This window comes from Calonectris borealis, chromosome 2, assembly GCF_964195595.1.
Source record: "Calonectris borealis chromosome 2, bCalBor7.hap1.2, whole genome shotgun sequence".
NCBI lineage: Eukaryota > Metazoa > Chordata > Aves > Procellariiformes > Procellariidae > Calonectris > Calonectris borealis.
In genome coordinates, this window is record NC_134313.1 from 98,020,580 (window position 1) to 98,046,964 (window position 26,385).

Sequence of the window (26,385 nt, forward strand, 5' to 3'; positions counted from 1 at the left end):
CACCACCTTGAATAAATTTCCATCTTTCCTATTTGCAAAACCCCAAAGTCAGTTATGTAAATTTTAACCGACACTAATTACCTCAGGGGTGTGCAAGCTAAAGGAAAGTAGATGCAGTAGAAAAAAAATCTCAGACATTTCCATCACCAAGAAGCAATTTAATAGAGGAAAAAATGTGTAAGTTTTCAAAAACAGAGCAGCCCATATAATTTTTTTTAAATATGGAATAATCATTGCTGCAATATCCCTTGAATCAGAGATTTACTGGAATAAACCCAAGTGCTTTTTCTCAGTGGCATATACCATCACACACATAGCTAAGCGCTTGTTTCTCATCATGACACCAGCATTGTCTAGACTGTAAAAATGACCCATTGTTGACAAGGGGCGTTCCCAACAAGAAGGCATGAAATGTGGTTTATCTTCAAGTCGATATAGACATTGAGGACCCCTTCAGAAAAAAAGTGACTAAAATCTCGGAACCACTGGGTATCCTTCAAAGCTCACCTGGGATGTACTGGAGAAAGCAGGGCAGAAGGAAGGCAGAAGGACTCAATCACAGCACCACTTTGTCCTATTCCTATATCAGGGGCTTCTTTAGCTCTGAGCCAACTCCTTCACACGTCTTTCTCAGTTTCTTCATAGGCTATCTTGAGGTCTAATTACGTAAATGGCCCGTCTCCTGATTTCAGAGAGCATGATCAAGACCAGTATTTGAAAAAGGTCTTTCAGTCTGGGCTCAGCCTAGAGACACACAATGGTAAGTATTGTTTCTACTGCAGGCAAAAACAAGAACCTGACTCAGTGCTATTAATCAGTGCTGACTGGCTATTTTCACTGTGAAACTACTTCATAAATGGTAGGACTTGATTCCTATAGTAATATTCAATTTGGAAAAAATTAAACAAAACCCCGCCCCAAACACATCCTTTCCTCTTAGGTGAAAGCCCATAAAATTCAGCAAAGCTTTCAAGCAAACCGGAATTTGTTTTCCTATCATTTAATAAAAATGGAGCATTTAGGGAAAGTATTTACCCTCCCCTTTTTGGTCAGTCCTAGCCCTGGTACTACAACCCTCTGGTGAGGTACTCACCCCATTGCAATTTGAAACAGCTAGTTGAGCCCTGGCTCTGTTGAAATTGTACTCCCTGAGAGGAGTATTGTGGGGGTCCACCTTCCCACAAGTCCTCCTCACCAGGTCAGGGCACAGCAGAGGCACCATGGAGACACCACCAGCAGGGTCTCCAGCAGCCTCCCACTGCCCACAGGGATCCCACATGCAGAGGATCCCTGTGCTTCCCCTTCGTTCCATTCCTTGAGAAATCACATTGGTACATGACAGTGCAGGTAGTGCTGTCTTTCCAGCCATAAACAAATGCCAAAATAAAAGCTTTTACCTAGGATTTCCCTTTCTGCAACCAAAACGTTTTGTAGTGATGGAAACCCTGTCCACTCCATTTTTACGATGGGAGAAGTGAGGTGCCAGTGAGAAGTGACTTGCGTGAGAGCTCACCAAGCAAAGTGTCAGCAGAACTAGAAACAAAACCCATGACTCTAGTCCCGCCGGTGCCACCTAGTCCACACACTTTGGCTGCTGCATGGAGATTCACTCCCAGTGACTTTCAACATCTAGTATACCACAAAACAAATGTCATGGTTCGTGACCTAGCCAGCAACTAAACACCACACAGCTGCTTGCTCACTCCCCCCGCTCTGGCGGCATGGGGGAGAGAATCGGGAAGGTAAAAGTGAGAAAACTTGTGGGTTGAGATAAAGACAGTTTAATAATCGAAATAAAATAAAGTAAAGTAATAGTAGCAGTAGTAATAATAATAATAATACAATATACAAGGCAAGTGATGCACGATGCAATTGCTCACCACCCACCGACCGATGTCCAGCCAGTCCCTGAACAGCGATTGCTGCTTCCCGGACCGCACCTCCTAGTTTATATACCGAACATGATGTCATATGGTATGGAATACCCCATTGGCCAGTTGGGTTAGCTGTCCTGGCTATGCTGCCTCCCAGCTTCTTGTGCACCTGGCAGAGGACGGGAAGCTGAAAAGCCCTTGATTAGTGTAAGCACTGCTTAGCAACAACTAAAACATCAGTGTGTTATCAACATTCTTCTCATACTAAATCCAAAACACAGCACTATACCAGCTACTAGAAGGAAAATTAACTCTATCCCAGCTGAAACCAGGACAAAAGTAAAAAATGAAGAACCGTTTGAGACAAAGAAAAAAAAACATTGCAAGAAAAGTTAACATTCCTTTCAGGCAAAGTGAGATTTTGAGAGGCTTATGCTTTCTGTGTTAACTACAGATTGATCACAGGGAAGTGAGGCATTGAGAGGTAAATGGGATGAGTGCCCTTCATTCAAAGCAAAGGGTTTGGTAGCTCAATAATGCCTGCTCTGAAAATTGCACTGCCCTTTGCATGTTGGAATTTGGGTGACCTTGTCTTGGAGATGGCCACAAACCAGGAGGTAAAATTGTGTCAAAATCCTGGACACATGGTAGTATTATTCACGGTGCAGTCTGCCAAAAATGTGCCACAAACTCTCAGACATGTTTTTAAAAGGGAAAGAGAAAAAGCAACAAAGCAACCCCCCCTTGACTTTCCTTCCAAATAGAAAATTAAACCAATTTACTGTTCATGAGCATAAAATTAAAAACTTAGACAATTGAGCCATTTGTAACAGCTAGGAAAAAAAAGAACTCATACTCTCTTTTAAAATTGATACTGCAGAACACAAAGTGAGATTTACTTTAGTCATGCTGCAGCTTTATTACACTGAGTAATACAGATACATTTACTGACAACATTATAGGCTGATCATTTTGATAAATTTGTAAAGCATTGCATAATCTCTACAATGCAATGAAGACTGAGCTACCAACCAACACGGGAAGGCAGTATCCTGCTACCAAGGTGGACGCTTTTAGGAGACATATGTATTAAAGACACTAATTTCGAACAGTTATGGAAACTAGATCTGGCTGTAAAGTAGGTGTGATAAACAAGGACCTGAACTTCCCCAAACCTCGGAAAGGTTTTCATTCAGGATTTTGATCCAAGATGATAGTACTAACAAATTAAAGAACTTGAATCACTTTTCTTAAGATGCACTGAGGAAACTCTGGAGCGAAGCCTGTTACAGTGCTGCCCAGCTTCTGCAAAACAAAGATTTTGCCTCTCCAGCCTCAAAACAGAGGACTCACCCTTCTCCTTTCTTCTGTCTTGCCGTTCACAGACAGACCACCTGTAATTTCTTCAGAACCACCAGGTAGTCCTTCAGATGCTTCTTATTTCACAGTTGAGCAGATGTAGCTTCAAGGTCATAAAGCTCTGACGTCCTTATCAAAATCTACAGACTGTTGTAAGTGTATGCAAGGCCATTTATCAGGGTCTGACAACCATAGCCAAGCACTGAAAATATACAACGCTGAAATGGCATTTGCCATAGATGAAGAGACTTTAAGCAGAGACTTTAAGCCTGTCAAAGCTCCGCAAGTTCAGATGTCTCCAGATTAGAAATCACCAGCAACTAAGAAGCTTCAGGTAATTTAAGCCTAAATAACTAGATATAATGGAAGATGCTGACCACACTTCATTAGGGAACACATTCCCTCCAGTATAAACTTACTTAGCACAAGCAATGCCAGTGAAAACCAAATGAACTATGCCAACCTACAGATCTAAAATGAGTAGTTTAGATTAAAAATGAAAAAGAAAAAAATATTCATAAGCTATGTAATGAACTTCAGGGTTTTACAATCTTTTCTACTTTCTGGATACTGACAGCAAATCATGGCATGAACAACTGAAGAGAAATTGAAAGGAAATACCGATCGGAAAGGCTGAGACTTCTTTTGTGGTTTTTTCCCCCATTCTTCCTCAATTTAAAAATGTTTGTTAATTTCAGAACAGAATGTTTTTATTATTTCTATAGCCTTTTCAAAGTCCCCCATGAAACTTTATTCCTTTAATCCTCTTACTCTTCCCTAAAGCAGGTATCTAATTTTAGGTCTGTTTTGTAGATAGGGAAAACTGAGTCATAATACCTAACTTGCTTGTTACAGCCCCATAAAAACTGATGTTTAGGTCTGAGATTACAGTCTATCCCATCTTTCTGAGTCCCCATTCTTTTTTCTGACTGTCAATAAAGCATTGCCTCACAAATTTGTCTCCGTAATTGTAATTTAAAAGCACAGGCTTTGGCTTTATCCAATAACTTCCATTTGTAGTGGCTTTCACATCATCTTCTGTTTCAAGTGTGCAGACATGCACTCGAACACTTTATAATTAAAAGAGACATTCACTTACAATTAGTATATGAAAATGACAGAGAGGGAAACAATGCTTTAAGTACAGTTTACTATACGATTGTCTTAAATACAACAATGGAAATGACAACTTGCCATGCCTAATGATTTTTCTCTGTAGAGAACAGATCTCCTCCTGCAAGCCCACATCCTGCTCCGTCTCTTTGCTGAAAGTTATAGGTGGAAACTGTTTCACATTTTCAGCTGAATTGTAAGCCCTCCTTCTCTGATTTGAATGCTGACATAAGCAATTGTATCATAACATCATACTATGCTGACACAACTTTGAGTGAACGTATGCACTTTAGTATATGTTCTCACTGTAACCACCTAGTCCTGAAAGCTGTATCTTGTCTAAGGGCCTAACATAGCAGTGAGAGAAACCAACTGTGCTAACAAATTGCTGGCAGGTTGAGCAGCAGTAATGATTTCCCACCTTTGTACTAAGAAAGTAAGCATGCATGTAATGCAACTGGACTGTTTTTCCCAGTATTGCTACACCTCTCAACTTACAGACAACCTAGTTATATTTCACACTAACAAACTGGTGCAAACAACTGCAAAGCCCTTAAAAACTCAGATTACACATGGAAAGCCTGATATACCTCAAACCTGCTTTGAGCATGAGGTTGGACTAGACAGCCTCCAGATGTCCAGTCCTTCCCCACCTGAATTAATCTGTTCTATGAAGTAGAGGTGAAAAGTACCAGCCACCATAGATTCCACTCAACAAATTCAGCTCTACTGTAAGACTGCAGAAGGAAAAAAGTTACCACATTTAGAGCAATTCATTTTTCTGTAGCTCATAAAATCTGTGTAGTCTATTAAAGTTGCTGAGGAGTCTCCTGTCATAAAAGCTAACCAACAGTAGACTTAGCTACACCTGTGACTACAGTTTGGCTCCAAATGTATTAAAACTACAAATCAAACCTCTCGGGGGGGGTGGGGGGGGGGGGCAGGAATAAAAGTATATCTGGAGAATACATAAGCAACTAAAAATTTGTTTTCATTGTATTTATTTTTGCAGGTTCGTGCCTCTCTACATCTGTAATGCTCACTCTTTCCTTACAATCATCATCTGAGTTCTGCTTCTTTTAACAGGTGGTCAGTACTTGATGAAGTCACTTAAACTTCAACAGGACTTGGCAATCACTGATTCTCTTTAAAGAATCTTTCCAATTGCCTCTGTTTATTGAACCATAGAAATAGACTTCTTCACTGGAGTTTGTATTAGGATAATGAGCCAGAGAGCTGACCAGTCAGATTACCTTAAGCAGCAGCAAATGCAGTATCATCATTTACAGTAGCTGTAGGATTCATTGTTCCAGCTCAATAGAATATCAAGAATTGCTTTAGTTGTTTAATTGCCCTTCTGATCTTAAAGAAAGAACACAGTAAAAACTAAGTGAACTCCTTTTTAGTGAAAAATATAAGAAACATAGAAGATTTTCGTTACTTCCATTTAAATATTTACTTGACTTAAAATCCACATAACTCCCGAACAAAGCAATCAAAAGAGAATTACAATTAAAAAGAGCAGCTACATCAATATAAAGGATATTGTGACAGTACAGTGACAGGCCCTTTATAAACATGTAAAATACCTTTTCCACAGTTCTGCTTATTTTGACGTTCATTTCCATGCTCCCTCTTCCATCTCCCCCACCTCTTAAAAAAAAAAGAAGCATGTACATCTGAGGGTCCAGAAGAAATGAGGAGGAACCTTAGAAATTGGGAGGGTTCCCAGGCTTCCCACTGAGGAAGCAGGAGCAAGCCTGATAGAATAAAGATATTTAGAAATCTCAGGTTGCCAGCCCACAGGGTAGAGAAGTCCCCTAGCTACACATACTGGCATCTTGGTCAGGCTTTGGGTCTCCTGGGTGGGTGCTGATGCACATCTGAGGATCATGGACACTCACTAGGCATGACATCAGAAGTCCAAGGGCCAGAAGCCCAATACCCCAGACCTTGGGAAGTTCACCTTGTATTTTTTTCCCTTCAAACATAGGTTTCAGTGAAGTGCTTTTTCACAAGTCCTGGAGCAGTCTACCTGGCAGGACTATAACGAATTCAATGAGCTTGGCCTAATGACAGATTTCAAAAGGAAATTAGGTGCTAAGCACTTGTGACAGGTGTAGATTTCAGTCTATCTGTGCCCTTGTTCTTCCTCTGTAAAATGGAGATACCTGCAATTCCTACTATATCTAATAAATGAAATGGAAACCATTACACTAACAGACTGTAGAGGTGCTTTGACACTCAAATAATGAGTGTAGCATATAGGTAAATGAAGTCACCCAATTTTAAAACATGGCATGAAAGAAACATTGCCAGCTTTTGTATTCTTGACCTGCAATTCTCAGTAAAACAAAAAAATGACTCATTTGAACACCACAGTCATTTCAAATCTTGGCAAATGTCAAAAAGGAGTAGCCAGGTTTCCGCTGAGGAAAGGTGACCTTCAATTCTGCATCGGTCTTAGATGCACATCACACAAGTATTCACAAAGAACGATCACACAGGACTGTACAATGCTTAGTAGGACTACGGCTTTGATGAGGAGAGGTCTGCGGGTACCATCAGGATACAAATGACAGTATTATCCAATGGGGTAGAACATGCAAGCAAATGTGCATTGGTGTTTTATGTGACCAAGGCCTGATCCCACTAATTAAATTCCTGGTTGGAGGGTAGATTTGTCATTGCCTTACATAGTACCAAATTTTACCCATGTGTTATCCATCCTTAACCAAAGAAAAACTGATCTCTCCATCATCATATAAATTGATCTCTTTGTGACTTGGCAAGGAGTCAGAGCAGTGATGATATTGACCCTGTAAGAATATTAGGTCTAATGCCCAGAGGCATTAACCTTTGTTTAACCAAGAGGTAAATCTCTTGATGAAAGGCAACATTTTATTACTATCCACCTGCAACAAATAGCTCATTTCTTACTACTATAACTCAACTGCTGGTACTGAAGAGCAAAACTTGCACTTTACTTTCAGAGGCTCCTGAGTAATTCACATTGAGGTCATGGATCAAAACTGATTATTATAGTTGTAACGACCAAGTCCTGCAAGGTGTTATGCCCAGTACAGAGGGCTGAATCCTGTCGAGAGAAACGGAGACTGTGAACAAATTACCTTTAGTTAAGAATACTGACCAAGTTGCAGGTAGAAGATGGTCAAGCAGGAAAGATGTTCTTGACTTCTGGGGCAGTATTGATCCTTACAATTGCCCCACTAATAATTTCTTCTGAGACAACCCACATAAAACTGAGTAATCACTTTTATTGTCTCAGTTCAGAAACAGATGAAAATCCTAGAGCTAGTACTTTTCCATGGCATTTGAATTAATGACTGGCAAGATTATGCTGCCAAAGGCCCGTCAAGTGCAATATCACCCCAGTCACCAGTGTTTGCTTCATCCTCGGCAGTGTCTCTCATGTTTTGAAAGCATCTTGCCTTTAATCAAACACATTAAGCCAGCATTATGTCAGGTCTTTCCTTGCATGTTTCTCTGTTCTTTAAGATCAAGTTCTGCCCATAAGCATGTGGCCCTGCATTGTCTCATGACAGATGGTTTTCTGCGGCATTCTGCATACCCTGCCTTGGTTGTACCTGCTCAGCTTCTACCACAACACAGTCCCTAAGTTATGATTTTCTCTCAATAGAGTTTATTTTTCTTTATTAAAAGCAAATGTCATTGGGGGTTTTGAAATCTGTAGGCCTACATGGTAGGCCACAGGAAACAGTACTGCTTTCCAAATTTAATATTCTTTAACGTGTTTGTTAACAGAACATTGACATCTGTTTAATGCTTTCTTTACAAGAATCTATCAGATCTCCCCTTATGTATTTCTCGCCAACCTCAACTGTCATCTTTTGCATTTACGAAACAGAACATGAAGTAAGAAATGACACAGCCTAAAGTTCCAGAGCTAAAATCTTGCATAAACCTTTTTTTTTATTATTATTTTGGAAAGTGCATCTGTTCTTTCAAAAACTTTTAATCATGGTGATCTCATGCACTGAGCTCCTGTTTAAACAAAAGACACCCATTTACTGTAAAGCTACAAAGCAGAGAAGAAAAGCGATGAACTAAGGGATAGATAATTAATACATAGCTGTCCTCTTCGTGCCAACGCTGCCAGCAAAGCTCTAGTGCAAATCAGATGCCTCATTGGAGGGAATTTTTGGCAGCCTAAAGAGAAACAGCAGCAACTCAAGTGTGTTTCTGAACCTTGCTTATAAAACCAGTCTCATGTACTGTAAACTCCCACTTGCTATTTTTAACCCTTGGGCTCCCGTGTTTTGTTTTCATTTTGTCAAAGAAAAGGAATGTGAGAGAGATGTCTATTAGACTCCTTCACTCAGCCCGAGGGTTAATTACTCAGTTTGGTAGACATTTGAAAATATTATGTTACCTCTAACGGCAAAATTGATAGAAGCTTGTTTCAGGCCCACTTTATGTCATTATGGCAGATTAAATTAACTAATCATAAATTACGCTGGCTAAAGTACATCTGCTACTTACTAAACCTGCAGAAAGAAGGGAAGGGGATTTTTTTCTGAATAACAAGTAAATGCCATGGAGCAAATTAAAGGCTTTTTCAAACTAATAAATATACACTCAAACAACAAAAGCTGGAAGTGTCCCAAAGATGGCAGTGACAGATTCTGAAGACCGAGGCAGCAAGTCTAACACTGAACCTGTAGCTGCTGCGGAAAGGCATCGACGCTGCACTGCTGCAGGGGTATATCCACAGATCAAAGAGTAAAGACAGTCTATTAAAGAATAAAGAAGGTCAATTAGAGAAGAATAAAGCATGCTCATGTTATTGTTAGATGTCTTTGAATACCAGTATGATGTAAGAGGTGCATGTTTGCAGCCCCTACTTCCAATGTCACCTTCCATTTTCCTTTCAAAGTGGCTGAATGGACTATTTCTATGTGCTCCCAGGAAAGGATGGACGCATACGTCACTGATTTAGAAGGCAATATAGATTTTACAGTGATCCTTCTGTTACCTTCCACATTGCAGGTGCAGATGTGACAGCTGATACTATGTCAATATAATTGAATTCCTAAACAGGGCATGGACAGCTGAAGTTAGAGATATGTGGGAGGAAGGGACAGAAAACACAGGCATTCAAGACCTCTTCTGTGCAGTATGGAGTTCCTATCTGTAAGGTCATGGTAGACCAGCTCAATCAATCACATTAAACGAGGATTTTCTTTCTTTTGGAAGGAAATAAGGAAGAAACGCAATATTATATTGTATTACACGTGGATTCACAGATGCAGTTGTCAGTTAAAAAGCAGAATGTTGTTTTGGGATGACCGGATAGCTTCTTCCTGTCCAGGAAACAAGCTTTGCTGAACACCTCCAAAAAGAGTCTAACACAATCAGTCTTCCAGTGACTGTGTTTCGAGGGAGGGTAAGCAAAGGATTGACAAATCTATTGTGTTCCTTCAGGTGTCACAGAGCCTCATGAATCTTTGGGGGCACCCAAATAGCCCAAACTTAAAGTGTAAACTTTCAATGTATTATGAAGTCTTCAGAAAGGGTGCAGCACTCTCTGTTCACTTGTTGCCAGGTTCCTACTCCATCAGTCCCCTGAGGCAGGGGATGCTCTTAGTACTATCCAAGTCCTTTTCCCTCATGTTTCCCTCCCACTTTTCTGAACAATATTCCCCAGACCATCTTCTATGCATGATGCATACAGCTACAAAAAAGTCAGCAGGAAGGAAATACAGCTACACAAGGATTTAGGAGGAAGCAGCAAGGAAGTGAATTGTGTCCCCCACCAACATGCAGAAGGCAATGATGAGGTTTAGTCCTGCAATGAAAAAATTCTAAAAACTTCCTCTGAAAATAAAAGAAAGCTTAGATCACCATCAGTCACTGGGTAACCTATTTTAAGCCCATCAGAGCCAGTGCGCTGTTCTCATGTTGCTAATTAAAAATGATAGATTCATCAATTAATCTTTCTTCCTGTCCCCTAGTCTCAGTACGAGATTTTTCAAAGGGACAAATGGTAGTTAGGTGCCCACAAGTATCATTTCAGCCCTGAAAACTCATGCCTTTGTCAACATGAACCTGACCTTGTCTCTTTAGACTATGAAATGACAAAAAGAAAACCATAGGAAACTTTGCTACTCTGAAAAACACAACAGATTTATAATTTGGGAATAATCTTATCCTCTGTACAATGAATATTGCTACATAAATCCTTCCTGGGCTCCAGTCCGAACTTGCTCATTGATAAATGAATAAGCCTCTGTTAAATTTGGCAGAGAGAGATGTCCTAAGCTTAGGCTCTTGATTGAAACTCAATTGCAATACTTACTACAGAGTAGTCAGAGACACTCTGCTATTTAGGAAAAAAGCAAGGAAGGCAATCTATTTTTATTCACATTGAAATGGAGACAAAGATAAAGGCCCTGCTCTTAGCTTAGCAAAGTGCCAGTCACATAAAGCAAGCCAATGAAATGGGTTATCTTCTCCCCTTTCAATATATGTATCACTGGGCAGTGAAATAGAATTGGGGTGTACAAGGTTAACAAGCCAGCATCATGTTATGAAGCAAGCGATAAAATTGTCTTATAGTTCTTAACTCTGACCTGTTCCAGTGAAAAGCTGCCAAGCAGAATTATGTCATCCCGAGCATCTCTCTCAAACTGTTCGATATACGAAGGAATCACTTCATCTTCAAGCTCCCTCTGAAGGTCACGTGCCTTACTGGAGCTGACAGGCATCACGGAGTCTGGAAAATCTTCAGTGGCGACACGGGTTGTTTGAAACAAAAGTGGCAGATTATCTTTTAGCAAATGGGCGTTCATTCACTGGTTAGTACCTTCTGGTTTGGCCCACCAACGTTTTAAGAAAACAATTCATGCCGTAAAATGAACAGTAATAAATAACAGCAGTAGAACAACTGGCAGGTTTCAAGTGCCATTAGCAGGAAAACTCTCCTCAAGAGCAACATCTGCATAGAGGGACAAATTTAGCATGTGCAGCTTGTTCCTTAAATAATTTTAAAAAGGGATGCTCTGCATTTCCATGGTCATGTCGCTCCCCTGTAAATCTTAACAGAATTGGGATTTGGAACGACTTTGGCTTTCACTCCTGAGTAAGAGGGGGAATAACTGCAACTGAAAGGGAGTTTTAGGCGGAGCCACACCGAGCATTTCATCTTCCTCCCACTCACCCCGGAGGATCAGATTCCTCCCCCAGGTGTGTGCGTGCAGCTCCTGCCTAATTAATGGGGTCCGATCCTGCTCTCACCCACATCATTCCCCTGATTTCACTCTGGTGACATATGCAGAACCAAAGGGTACATGCTGCACAAAAATATAAATAAATCCCATTCATAAAGTTGACCTTAAAGAGAAGCTGTGTCCTTTTTTCAGTTTAATTCATCATGCTATGTAAAAAATAGATCTTCTCATTGATATCTGCTACAGTACTAATACTCGTTTGGGTCATAAATAATAAAGATGACTGTTTTTGCTCATTTGTCCACATTAGGATCACTAAGAAATGACAGATATCAGGTTGTCCACATATGACTTTATCTTTCTTGCCTCATATTTCTGTGTGTAAGTGCATGTCTTTATAGTTCTCTGTGCCTTTTTCTGCAAGAAACTGCCATATCTAGTTATTTGTTTTTCTCTTTGTCCATCCTAAGACATGAAAGCACTTAAAAGATTTTTTTTTTCCTCACACCCCTTTGAAGTCTTTCGTTCTCTAATGAAGACCAGAAAAGGAAAGATAAAACTAAGGCTATTAAAATTTTCAGTTTTGCTTACTACTCATTGTTTAATGACTTTAATTGTTGAGTCTCCCGCATACTTAAATCACCTCGGTGCCACCAACACACAGGAAGTAGGGTGGGTTTTTTATTTAATTACAACAGGATACAATTCAAAATCATGTTGGGGGAAGTGTACAGTAGATATAAACAACCCAAACCATTACCTTAGGGTACACAATCTCTTCATGTAGCATCCTACAAGCCTAATGAAAAGTGATTTGACCTACAACTGTTAACTGCAAAAACAAAACAACATTTACATTTAAATTTACTGTAACATTAAGGGTTTGGCTGGGAGAGAGAGAAAATCCAGGAAGTGCTGGAAAAGGAAACATTGCCAACAGCAGAAGATGCAGCATCGCTTGTTCCCATCGATGCTGTGTTGTACACAACGGGCCATATGCTCAGCTGGTATAAATCAGCTGCTTTACTGCTTTCACAGGAGCAGTGCAAGTTTACGTCCTGGGAAGACTGTACATTCCTATCTCAGGATCCTCTGGGTGTAGAGACATAGTCCTTATACATCAAAAAAAGAATAAAAACATTTGGTTCACAAAGATGACCATGCAGTGATTCATCAAAATACCCTTTTTCTTTTTTGTGTTCATTATTTTTGTGAGGAGTCATATCAAATGAACTCAGTTTTGGTGGAAGACACTGAGCTCATTAGCACGTGTTTTGTGGAAAAAAGAGCAAAAGAAAAAACATTTTCAAAAGCCTTTTCGAGGGACATAACTGCTAAAAATACAGAGATAAATTACGATCCAGATTGGAAAAGTATTTGATGAAGAGATACATATACTCATTTAAGCACAGTTGGAAAAACTGTTCATTTGCCTGAGCTGGAGACAGGGAGAGAACGGGGTTGTTCAGGTGGTCTGTTCCTTCCACGCTGGCTTTGCAAAGAGACCTCTGAAACTCGGTCCCCATCAGGTTGCTCCTTGTCTGAATTGACCCACAGGTTACAGGCTTGAGCTGCTGCTCCAGAGCAACGCTTGACCAAAACAAAACCTCCACCTCCTCATTGTACAGAAGTAGCCATGGTGTTAAAGATGTTACTACTTTGTACACATGGGACAAAACGGCTGAAAATTCATGAGGAAATTCATTGGTAGATTGATAAACTAATTAAAAACTGGCTGCTTCAAGTTGTTAGCATCTGCGTCAAACTTTTTATTGCCTCAGCTGTACTTAACACTGCGAGTCATACTTTCCACATAGTTTAAATCACTTCTCCTTAACACAGGCTGTATTTGCAGATGCTGTGCTGTAATTAAAATAATCTCTCCGGTTACAAGCTTGGCTGCTTGTAACTTCATTTACTCCTGCATTTGTCCATCAGATAGCAGTGGTTTATATACCGAGATGAGAATTTAAAGGGTAGGTTCACCAGCAGACTACACCTCAGCATGGGTTTAAATGTATAAAGCAGCTATAAACTCCACATGGAAAACGCATTTTGACTGCCTGGTTCTAGAAGACTCTGTATATAAATTGTAGCTAAAAAAGTACATCACCGAAGGCTCATGCATCAGTTTCAAAAAACTAACACGCTGCAAAACATTGCACTTTGATTTTTCAGGTGTTGCCAAAGAATAATATAATAGAAAATATTTTTTATGGTATTCACCTAGCATCATTTTAGATGTGCATGGATCATGATCTTGCATTGTTTGAGAGATTTTATCCCTAGGTAAAAAACATACAGTCTACATCTTTCTCTAAAAAGCAAACAACCAATATTGGCCTCTTAAGTTGCCTTATAATATGAACTAACATATACCACAAGACTGACCAACAGGTTACCCAGCGACAAAATGCTTTAAATATACAATTATATAAATTCTGAGCCATGTTCTTTCCTTTCCTTTGGGGATCATCTATTAATTAGGACTGTATGACTACGTGATTTTTCAGCTCAGTGGTCAAATGAAGAAAAGAAGCAGTTCTGTAAGAGTGGAACCAAATGAATCCTAGTTTTCTATGGATTTTTCTGATGTCTAATAAGGGTCAAACTCCCATATTAGCTTTTCCCTCAGTGGAGACATTAATAATGCTTGTCTGCTCTGCTCAGCTGCCCACTTCCATAAAACTGGTAGGGAAGTCAGACTTGCTCTCTGTTAAAAAAAAGGGTTTGGAAGCGAACAACAGGTTCAAAAATTGGGAGGGAGAAACACAGACAGGCAGAAATAAATACAGCCTGATATACGCACACAGAGGTGGAGACTGCACAAGCCTCGCTTCCTCAGGAAAATCTTGCTCTTTTCTGGATTTTATTCACTCAAGCCAAGAAAAGTAAAAAATTCAGCTAGGACGGGGTGCAACATTCAGCCGCGGGACTAGCTCTGATACCCATTATGGCACTTTTAAGAAGTAAAAGCACTGTGGCACCGCTCGAGACACAAGACAGCGGCAGGCTGCGGTGTCTCCCCCACTCACTGCTTTCATGCCTACACGGGGGGCTCTGAGTGCACCTGGACTGCAAGACACGCGCGTTAACACGTTTGCTTGCCCTTGGATTGAATCAGTGAGCTGGCAGCTCAGCAACCTCGGCAGCCTCAGCGCGAGATCACTGGCCGCAGAGCACACCACGTACGTTCAAATGGCTTTGGATGGATGAGAGGTTTGAACCTGTCCCACACCCCACGTCGGCAAACAGTAATAAGAGCATTTTGCCTCTCATGGCAGTTTGATAAAACTAGTTGGAGACAAAGACCTTTTTAGTACGTACCTGGTGAGTTTAAATTATAAACATCTGAAGAGATCAGTGAAAACCTTATTTCTCTCTAAATATGCTATTTGCTGTTATCCTCTGTAAAGCATCTGTTCATCTTAAGAATATTCATTAACATTATTTGTAATACAATATAAAGTTTTAGGGCACCTAACTGAAGCAGAGAGTAACCACTGATGGATGGGGAAGGCTTCCCCTTCACTCCCTGCTTCCCTTGCTTAAAAATGGACAAATACACACAGTGCAATTCGGCTCACTTATCTTTGGCCATGCAAAAAGCAACAGTCAAGTCTAAGTCAGTTGTCCAAGACCCTTCTAGAGCCAAAGGAAAGAGAAGAACTGCTTCCAGGGTGTAATTTCTCTAATCAGCTAAGAGGTGTCTGCATGAGGTGGGCTGAACCACTGCCCAGAAGTGCTTCTCTCTCCTCTCCCATCACTTTCGGGAAGCCTCAGAAGCCAACTTTCAGAAAGCTAATGGAAAGGGGACTAGACCTCACCTGGGGCAGCCTGTAAAATGACATCAGGACATTTTCCTTAATCGTACAGGGTTATTTTGATGATAAAGCTATTAAAGAATATGAAATTATATAAATGGAAACATGGTGGGATGAGTCTCTCGATTGGAGTGCTGCAATGGATGGCTATAAGCTCTTCAGAAGGGACAGGCGAGGAAGGAGAGGAGGTGGGGTAGCCCTGTATGTTAGGGAGTGCTTTGACTGTCTAGAGCTCACTGGTAGTGATGATGAGGTCAAGTGCTTGTGGGTAAGGATGAGGGGGAAGGCCAACAAGGCAGATATCCTGCTGGGAGTCTGTTATAGACCACCTAGCCAGGACGAGGAGGCAGACGAAATATTCTACCAGAGCCTGGCAGAAGTCTCCCAGTCGCTAGCCCTTGTTCTCGTGGGGGACTTCAACTTTCCGGACGTCTGCTGGAAATACCACACGGCAGAGAGGAAACAATCGAGGAGGTTCCTGGAGCATGTGGAAGATAACTTCCTGACGCAGCTGGTAAGCGAGCCCACTAGGGGAGGTGCCTCGCTTGACCTGTTGTTCACAAACAGAGAAGGACTGGTGGGAGATGTGGTGGTTGGAGGCTGGCTTGGGCTTAACGACCATGAAATGATAGAATACTCAATACTTAGTGAAGTAAGGAGGGGGGCCAGCAAAACCGCTACCATGGACTTCCGGAGGGCGGACTTTGGCCTGCTCAGGACACTGGTTGAGAGGGTCCCTTGGGAGGCAGTCCTGAAGGGCAAAGGGGTCCAGGAAGGCTGGATGTTCTTCAGGAAGGAAGTCTTAAAGGCACAGGAGCAGGCTGTCCCCATGTGCCGCAAGAAGAACGGGCAGGGAAGACGACCGGCCTGGCTGAACGGGGAGCTCTGGCTGGGACTCAGGAAAAAAAGGAGAGTTTATCACCTTTGGAAGAAGGGGCAGGCAACTCAAGAAGAGTACAGGGATCTCGTTAGGTCGTGCAGAGTAGAAATTAGAAAGGCAAAAGCCAAGCTAGAACTCAATTTGGCCACTGTCATGAGAGACAACAAAAAATGCTTTTACAAGTATGTTAATGACAAAAGGAGAGCCAAGGAGAATCTCCACCCTTTATTGGATGCGGGGGGGAACGTTGCCACCAAGGACGAGGATAAGGCTGAGGTACTTAACGCCTTCTTTGCCTCAGACTTTAATAGTCAGAGCAGTTATCCTCAGGGTACTCAGCCCCCTGAGCTGGAAGACAGGGACGGTGAGCAGGATAAACCCCCCATAATCCAAGAGGAAGAAGTTAATGACCTGCTATGGCACCTGGACGTTCACAGGTCTATGGGACTGGATGGGATCCACCCAAGGGTACTGAGGGAGCTGGCGGAGGACCTTGCCAAGCCACTCTCCATCATTTACCAGCAGTCCTGGTTAACTGGGGAGGTCCCAGACGACTGGAGGCTTGCCAATGTGACGCCCATCTACAAGAAGGGCCGGAAGGAAGATCCAGGGAACTACAGGCCGGTCAGCCTGACCTCAGTGCCGGGGAAGCTTATGGAGCGGTTCGTTTTGAGGGCGCTCACAAGCCATGTCCGGGACAACCAGGGGATCAGGCCCAGCCAGCACAGGTTCATGGAAGGCAGGTCCTGCTTGACCAACCTGATCTCCTTCTATGACCAGGTGACCTGCCTGGTGGATGGGGGAAAGGCTGTGGATGTGGTCTACCTGGACTTCAGTAAGGCCTTTGACACTGTCTCCCACGGCATTCTCCTAGAGAAGCTGGCGGCTCGTGGCCTAGACAGGTGCACTCTTCCCTGGGTAAAAAACTGGCTGGACGGCCGAGCCCAGAGAGTTGTGGGGAACAGAGTTAAATCCAGTTGGCAGCCGGTCACGAGCGGTGTTCCCCAGGGCTCAGTACTGGGACCAGTTGTGTTCAATATCTTTATCAATGATCTGGATGAGGGGATCGAGTGCTCCCTCAGTAAGTTTGCAGATGACACCAAGTTGGGCGGGAGTGCTGATCTGCTCGAGGGTAGGAAGGCTCTGCAGAGGGACCTGGACAGGCTGGATCGATGGGCTGAGACCAACTGTATGAGGTTCAACAAGGCCAAGTGCCGGGTCTTGCACTTCGGCCACAACAACCCCATGCAACGCTACAGGCTTGGGGAAGAGTGGCTGGAAAGCTGCCCAGAGGAAAAAGACCTGGGGGTGCTGGTTGACAGCCGGCTGAACAGGAGACGGCAGTGTGCCCAGGTGGCCAAGAAGACCAACGGCATCCTGGCCTGTATCAGAAATAGTGTGGCCAGCAGGAGCAGGGAGATGATCGTGCCCCTGTACTCGGCACTGGTGAGACTGTGCCTCAAATACTGTGTTCAGTTTTGGGCCCCTCACTACAAGAAGGACATTGAGGTGCTGGAGCGTGTCCAGAGAAGGGCAACAAAATTGGTGAAGTGTCTAGAGCACAAGTCTTATGAAGAGCGGCTGAGGGAACTGGGACTGTTTAGTCTGGAGAAGAGGAGGCTGAGAGGAGACCTCATCGAGCTCTACAACTACCTGAAAGGTGGTTGTAGCGAGGTGGGTGTTGGTCTCTTCTGCCAAGTAACAAGTGATAGGACGAGAGGAAATGGCCTCAAGTTGCACCAAGGGAGGTTTAGACTGGACATTAGGAGAAATTTCTTTACTGAAAGAGTGGTCAGGCCTTGGAACAGGCTGCCCAGGGAAGTGGTTGAGTCACCATCCCTGGAAGTATTTAAAAGCCATGTAGATGAGGCGCTTAGGGACATGGTGTAGTTGGGTTGACGGTTGGATTCGATGATCTTAGAGGTCTTTTCCAACCTTAATGATTCTATGATTCTATGATTCTATAGTTCTAAATATTGGTAGACAGGGACTACATAAATACCACAGATAGACACCCCATCTTAATCTTTCCTATAGAAATCATGTTGACTTCACAGCCAAACATATTTTTATTTTCATCTATGCTGTCGCAGGATAAAAGCAAAAATCAACCTGCAGCACTGCTATAATCTTTCTCAGCAATGTGAAGCTCTACATTAACATGCAACAATAGAAAGCTTGCTAATAATTTGTTAAAAGTTTTTGCTTAAACTATCTGCATGAATTTAGCTCTGACAGTTGTACTTTCTTTTCCTTGCATTTAAAATGGGACAAAATGGGTTTCAAAGATGTTACTGATATGACCAGTGCCAGTTCAAGGGATTTTGCAACCCTAGGCAAATAAAAATGTTTGCCTCTTCCAGAACAAAGTTGCTCACAAACTAAATAGTCATAAAACATGTTGCAGCTCCTGGAGCTCCAGTGCCATAGGCAACTGCCTGCTCTGTCTCTCTGGCAGAGTAGGTCCTATGTATAACTGAAATATAACAGGAAACCTCATACAGATACAAAGAACAGAAAATACTTTTGCACAAAAGAACTCTGCTGAAAAAGGAAGGGCGGATACCCAAAAATACGGAAGCCCTGAGCCGGGGCTTGTTCATACGTCACTTCTCCTAGGATGCACGAGAGGAAAGCAGCAGACATGCACCTTGTTTTAAGGTTGTAGTGATAACTGGGTCTCGTGAATCAACTGGGTGTTAAATAATGCCTGTAAAAATAAGTGAAGCCAAAGTAAGGCTGTTGGCTTGAGGAGAAGAATTCTCTTCTCCTACACTTTGTTGTTCTTACTGTAGATGGAACATCAATTTGTATTTTCTAACAAAGCCACAGAAAACATTTTCTTACTCACCTGTAAGTAAATCCTTATGTAGATAACCTCAAACATGACCCGTGCATCTGACAAATGGCCCACCCATTGTATGAGCTTAAACAAGGATTTAGATTTCTAGCTCTGAGCACATAAGCAATGATATTTCCAGTCTTCTTTCATAAGGGTGGAATTCAACATGCAGCCTAAAGAAAGCACGCCACTTAAGTTACACTTAAAACCACATAAACATGACCCAAAACAAAAACATTTGGGGAAAAAGAATTTACAGGCTTGCATTAAAATCAATGTCCCTTTTGCTTCTGAGTTCAAGGGAATGGATTACCCACTCTCCTCCCCACATCCAGACTCAAAAGAGTTTTATTTTTCTTTATGCAAATGATTTCATTATTTACCTTGGAAGTCCAGCATCTTGTTTTCTTCATCTAGAAGCTTCATCAGTTTACCGTACAGGATTTGCTCATCAAATTTCACAGGATCTTAAAAAAACAACAGTGAAACATCCAGTAGTATTTCAGGAAACAGTATTTTAAACTATAAATAAAGATATAAAAATACAAAAGTTAAGAAACCATTTGACACTTAAAAATAGTTTTCACAGTGCTAGTTTCATAGCAGGGGTGACTATCATTTTCTTCTGAGTTATGAAAGACAATTTAAAGTAAAAAAATATATGATCGTATACTTTGAAATGGTGAGCGATATTATATCTTGATCTGGACTGAAACTGGTTTACTAATTCTGCTAATAGACTAGTTGAAATGATTATTTATATTCAAATTGCCAGATGAGTTCTATTTGACTCTTCATAAAAATCAAAGTACCTGATTTCTTTTCTAATGTGATTTTAGATCTATATTAGAAATTTTATCTTGCTGTCCATAATACTAACATGTTATCTAGTATGAGTAGTCATTACAGTACACTATGAATTTTGATTTTTGTGGCTGGTCAGTCATTCAACTTTCCAGTAATATCTGCAGATTTTAAAAAGGAGCACACACACGCACTTTTTTCCATGAGACCTAAAAAAATCGCTTCTGTCTATATTCAAGGGAGAAACGACCAGTTGAGACTGTCTTCTCTCCAGATCTCCCAGACCCTGGCTTCTCTAAGTTGTCAGTGAAGACAGGCAGGTAGAAGGCCAAAGAAATGCATACAAGGTAGGTGAATTGAAGTACAGCTACAAGCGACCTTGGGTGGTTCTTTTTAAGTGCCTGATAGAATCTCAAAGAATAAATTTTCTTTACCATGAAATTTCAGTGCCAAGTTTTTCAGTTACGTTAAGCATTCAAAGAGGGAGGCTTCTGCAAACTTCTTCTGCAAGTACAGAATCTTTTACATTTCTTTTAGCGTGTAACATTGAAATGCTCCCTTGGCGAGGGGGGGAAGCTAATCCATAGTGGAGTGTTGTTTGTTCTCAGGGCATTATCAACTCAGACAAATTTCCAGAACAAATTTAATTTATCAAATATAGAAAAGATAATTGCTAATATCTTCATTTTCACAGAATAACCCATTAAAGAATCCCATATGATGAACACATTAAAATGATATTTAACTTTGTATAATAGAGTTAGTGGCTGAAGATTTGCTTTTCACCAGCTATTCTCTTTGGGCATTGGGCCTGACTTGCTTAAGTCATAAGCAGAGTGTAACTTTAAAGAGTGCCCTGATTTCTTCATCTTGTTCTGCTTTTTTCTCTTCTAAGTGACAAGCTGCCAACTGGAAAGAGGAGCTAAACGGACATGGTTTCCAATCAGGGGATGACGGTGCAGGACCAGACTTCAGTTCTGACTGTCCTTTTAACTCCATCCACTACATACCATCGTAGTTCCACTTAGGTAACACTTCCGCAAGGAAAAGGAAACCAGACAATCAGCCTGGTTTGTGAGTATCACCGAATCAGACTGCTTGAGGTGGGAAGGGACCTCTGGAGGTCATCTGGTCCAGTCCCCCTGCTCACACAGGGCCACATAGATCCAAGTTGCCCAGGACCATGTCCAGATGGCTTTTGAATATCTCCAAGGTGGAAGACTTGCTCTTGGCGGAGGTGTTGGTAAATACGTTATAACTGCTCTGCAGATGTCAACACAACCAACCCGAGGCCAGTACCATTGCTAACAGACCTTTAATAAACAAGTGTTACCCCAACCTTTGAGTGATATTTTTGCTGGTGAGAAAAAGGAGGAACGCCAAAGGACAGGTGTTCACACATGGATCTCAGGTCTAGCCTGATATGCAAGTGCCTAAAATGACCTCTCCACTCCCACCCTGAGAACTAGATGGACTTTCTCAGAGATTTAATCTGTTCCAAATTAAAAAAAAAAAAAAAGAACATTTAAGGTTAAGTGTGTATCACACAGTCAAGAGAACGTTTTCTCCTGATGAAAACTGTACTTCTGTGTATCCTTTATGTCACCACTCCATCCGTACATGTTTTTAGGCACACACGTACAGTTACAGAAATCTAATCCGCTTTTCATTCTCTGATTATGAAGCAGATCATGACTCATGAAGCCTATTCATAAGATGAACCAAGGCAGTACCAACGGAAAAAAAATCTTTCATTTAAAAACTCTGAGCCAGAAGTTGACTTCCAAGGTATGACATTGTCATCCTGTACAATGAATGGGGAAATTATAGGGGTTAGATGTAATTCACCCTTGATAAATGTTGATTTTTTTCACCAGTACACAGAAATTCGAGTTACTGACGTGCATTAGAGCCTGCTTTTCTCAGTCACACAAGTTTTTGCCTCAAAAGTTTAAACCTCCGTATCTACTCAAAGTAAAACTTTCTCATTCATTTCAGAAGTGACTGACTTTGATACCCTTTATAGTAGACAAATTTTTTTAGATTTGACTACAACTGCATGTCTAGAGAGTCTCTGCAGTACAAATAAGCACAAGGCTTAAAAAAGCAAAGTGCTAGGAAGCTAACACAGGAGAACTGGGTCTTGCGTGCTATCGGGTTGTTAGTGCTTAACAACAGGAGCTGGGCCAAAGCATTCAGTGCATAGGTAAGCACTTCATTACCATGATGATGTTCTTACTTAAGTCCATGCAAATTCAGGCAGGCCCGTTCCCACCCTTTTTTATCTAAAAGCCATGACAGCAAAGGAGAATTTCCTCCACTAGACAATACCTCCTGCTTAATCTCTCTCATACCTATGCATAACTTCTATTCTCCCAGCTCTGCAGAGTCACACCCTCCCACTCCTCGCTATTGCCCACAGACAGCAAAGCTAAACATCTCGGCTAAACTGGCCAAAAGAAAACCAAAAAAGCCTCCTCATGTGCTGGGAACTTTTACGGACTCTGGGCTTTCCTTCTGTTAGGCAAATACACGTTCAGCTCAGTAATAAAATGGCTCTCCAAGAAGGACTTTGGGAGCAGGGTTGCAAAAAAGCTACAGCTTAGTACTCAGTTCCGGACTAACTTCGTTAATTAAAGAGAACACGGTGTAGGCAATGTTCTCGGAGCGTGCTTCATTTTGCTACAGTAGCAGAGTGAATACAGCACAGTCTCACTTTTACCTGTCCATTAACTCACTGTCCTTGATCAAAGACTATGTATACTGCTATATCGTGTTCAGAGCGGTTAAGGCTTATAATTTAAATTGTAAACCTCGATATTTAAATAGAACTGCATATGTGATCTTTGTCACCTCATTTTCATGAATGGAAAAGAATATTCTGACATCAAAATTACATACTTAATTCTGCCTCACCTTCTTCACTGACCTCCATCCCACACTGCCTTGGGTTTATTTCCTCATCCATCAACGGGTCAAAGTAATTTCTGCTGTATTCATTTCCTGTGGAAAGCACATGAAGTAAGGGTCAGCGATTATTAGAAGCACATGAACCAAAATGTTAATTCTGAAATCGACACCAGCAAGCAAAGGGGCATTTTTTGCTACTTTATAAGCTTAATTTTTTTAACAAGTCCTCTAAGCCTACTAGTACTGCAATTATCATCTTGTGAAAGGTCAGAAAAGGTAATTCTGGAAACAAGTGCACTTTATGTTACTTTTGCTCAGGAACTAATGAGAAAAATTCTCAAATTTAGATGATGGAAAGTTAAGAAAAATTTTTTAAAAATCCAGCATCCCCAATATAAGCCAAGTTACTCTTGAAACACATTGTACAAGTGAATTACCCATGCTGCAGAGGAATTTGTGTTTCACAGCTGACCCCTCCAATTTCAACAGTTTTAAATTTCACCACTGAGGTTTCAACGTCTGGTGCATCTTTAATACTGTATTCAACCAGAGAAGTGTTTAATTACAGAGGAGATACTAGAATACTGCCTCATTAATCTGAACAGCAATTATATTCAGTTGGGCTAGGTAACTAATCCAAGATTTTGATGGGATAAAACCACTCATTTTAGCACTTTCCATTTCAACAGCTAGTTTTATCTGCTCTTTAGAAACTAATCAAGTTTACAAAAAAAAGTCATTTGTTAGACTTATCAAGGAATAATGCAGCATCTAGCTGCCTAGAGGAACTCCCGGTAAAAGCCAGAAGAATTTTCTTTACACGAGGTGGGGGGGAGGACTTCTGCCTCAAAATACGTCCTTCCTTCAGCAGAAGTGCTACACTCTATTAAAACCATCCTCACGTTCATTGGGTTTGCAAACACAGTAAATTATTACTAAACAGAGAAAAAGTAAAATAATTAAGTCCATAACAAATTTTAAAATTGCTTGAATAGACATAGATCTATAGCCTGGAGAATACATAGGAGCTAAATGTACAAAGGGGTTAATTCATCCAAGACACACTATAGTAGTCTACAGTGTATTTGTTTTAGGATCAAAAATAATCCAAGCAGCAGCTCCTTTTCAGAGACTAAATGAAACTTTGATATGAAACTAGGTTTAATTTATATTTCTGGACTGGCACATTTTGACTGTCAGTCTCTGTTCCTTCAATGTAGTAAGTACAAGAACTGAAAATTTGCTTTACCTTGAGGTCTCAATAAAGAAAAAATAAATGAGTTTCATTTTTGTTACTTTATCTGTCAACAACTACTAGGCTGGTATGAATCTTGGCAGTATGTAATCAAAGTCTTATGTACTGCAATAACAGAGCCATTCTACCTTATTCACTGTAATTGTTTTTCTCTAGCACAAAGCACCATGATGTTATATGAACACCCCTTCACATGTTGGTAAAATAATTCACCCATGTGCTAAAAAAGAAAATGATGATGCATTTCTTTATTCAATTACTTCATAGTTGTAAATGTAAATTGCTGGAATGTATGTTGCAACCATACAAGCACTACTCAGCTAGTTCATAGGCTTTTTGCACAGTCTTAATATCTCAACAGCTTTTATTGAATTTTAATACCCCATGTTCTTTATCCTGTGGGCCCGGTGTGAAACTCTGAGGAGTAGACTTTTGGGCAAGTCTTCTGGACAGAATAATTGGCATTTAGGAGGAAGTGTCATGTTATATTTGAGTCTGTGAGGCATGGAAACCATTATTCAAAAAAGAGATTGACAAATACCATTAAACAGCTTGCTCTTTGGTCCTCTGTTAAAAAAAGAACCGCCTCCAACTCTTCTTTGAAGAGTATGAGATATTTTGTCCAGGGCTTTGGCTCTGTCAGAACCGCACACAGCTAGAGACAGAAAGTTATGCAGAAGTAAAAAGAAGAACCAGGTTTGATTTCTCCAGTGCAATGTACACACTTTAAAACCTACATAGGTAGAATGAGCGGTAAATGCCAGAATCACCTCCTTATGGTGATTTTATAGATAACAAGCCATTTTAAACTGCAGGATTCCACAGAAGACTTTCAGTGAGGCTTTCTGAAGAGTCAAAATCACTGCAAACCTTAGATCACTGCTCTTGGGGGTTTTTTGTGCGTTTTTTGGTCTTCTTTCCCTCCTCAGCTCATCACACACCTTGAGAACTGGTGTGACCAGGAGGTCTGGCCTCTGGGCAGGTCCTAAGGTTTGTTGGAGGCAGGGGGAGTTGCTTTAGTTTTAAAATACAAAATTATCAATTTTAGTCAACATAACATACTGCCCAAGGCATTTTGCTAATAACATTTTGTGAGCATGTGAACGGATTACTAATCATTTCACATTTGCTTTTGGAAATATTTCGAAGTGTATAACATGTAAATTAACAGTCCACTAAGGAATTCACATCACTCTGTTTTGTGATATAAACACAGTAAAGTAAATGTTAATACAGAGCTTGCTTGCAGGTATTTTGAACAGCAGTGTATAGCTTGGTGCTTTCAGACAGCAGGTTACTTTGAATACCTGCTCCTACAAAGACTTGGCCAACTTTAGAAACTTAGGTCTTTGCTTTGATCTAGAGGTTTGCTCAAACCCATTAACTCAATTTAAAACCCTATTCACCTCTCAAAATTTTGTTATTTCATGTGGAAATCACAATGGATAATTCAGGAAATCAGAACTGAAGTGCAAAACCACAGATTATCTATAAATTCAAATAAAAATGGAAAGAAAGGTGTTGGCACAACAGTGACCAGGTGGGAATTTATACAGTTTAATTAAAGCAAGAGGAGTTGCTAATAAAATTAGCATAATCCTTGGATGCAGCCCATGGGACTGCACATGTATTACTAGGACTGGATGAAACTCTAAGATGGCTTTTAAGCTAAGAGGTCTGTAGTCAATTATACAGTCTATGTCCTGAGAATACCACAGAAACGGCATGACTAAGCTGTATTTCCACAACATCTTCTACTCCACAAGGAGGTTAGGTAGCCCGTATCAATATCACATCAAGGGTGCAGCATGGAATTTGGATGACAGGTAATTATCCCATTCATACTGTACTACTGATCTAGGTTTTTAGTTTAATGAAAGAATAGACAAAACTCTGTTGGATTGTTAAGTGCCTCCTGACCAATGTAAAAATGAAGGAATTATTAACAACGAGGTGACTGATTACTGAAAGCTTGAATAAGCATTTACTGGTGCTTGTTTTCAGAGCGGTGCTGGGCCTTAGGGATAAAAGCAAAAATTTTGGCATGAGCCAGCTTTCATTAGAAGACAGAACGCAGATTATGGTCTGAGGAAACTTGCCTTATTAAGTAACAGCTCTCCCTTTTCAGGCAGCAGTGTGGTTGACACGTGTCTCTACCAATGTCTTGGTAAAACATTACTGGGCATTACTAAGGCAACTCATAAAAGCATTTTGCATAAGATAGAATAAGACAGAAGCATCTTGGAAAGAAGAAATCCCAGTCTGAGACAGCATTTGACCCAAAGTCCTTTTGAAACATAGTGATGCAGCTGG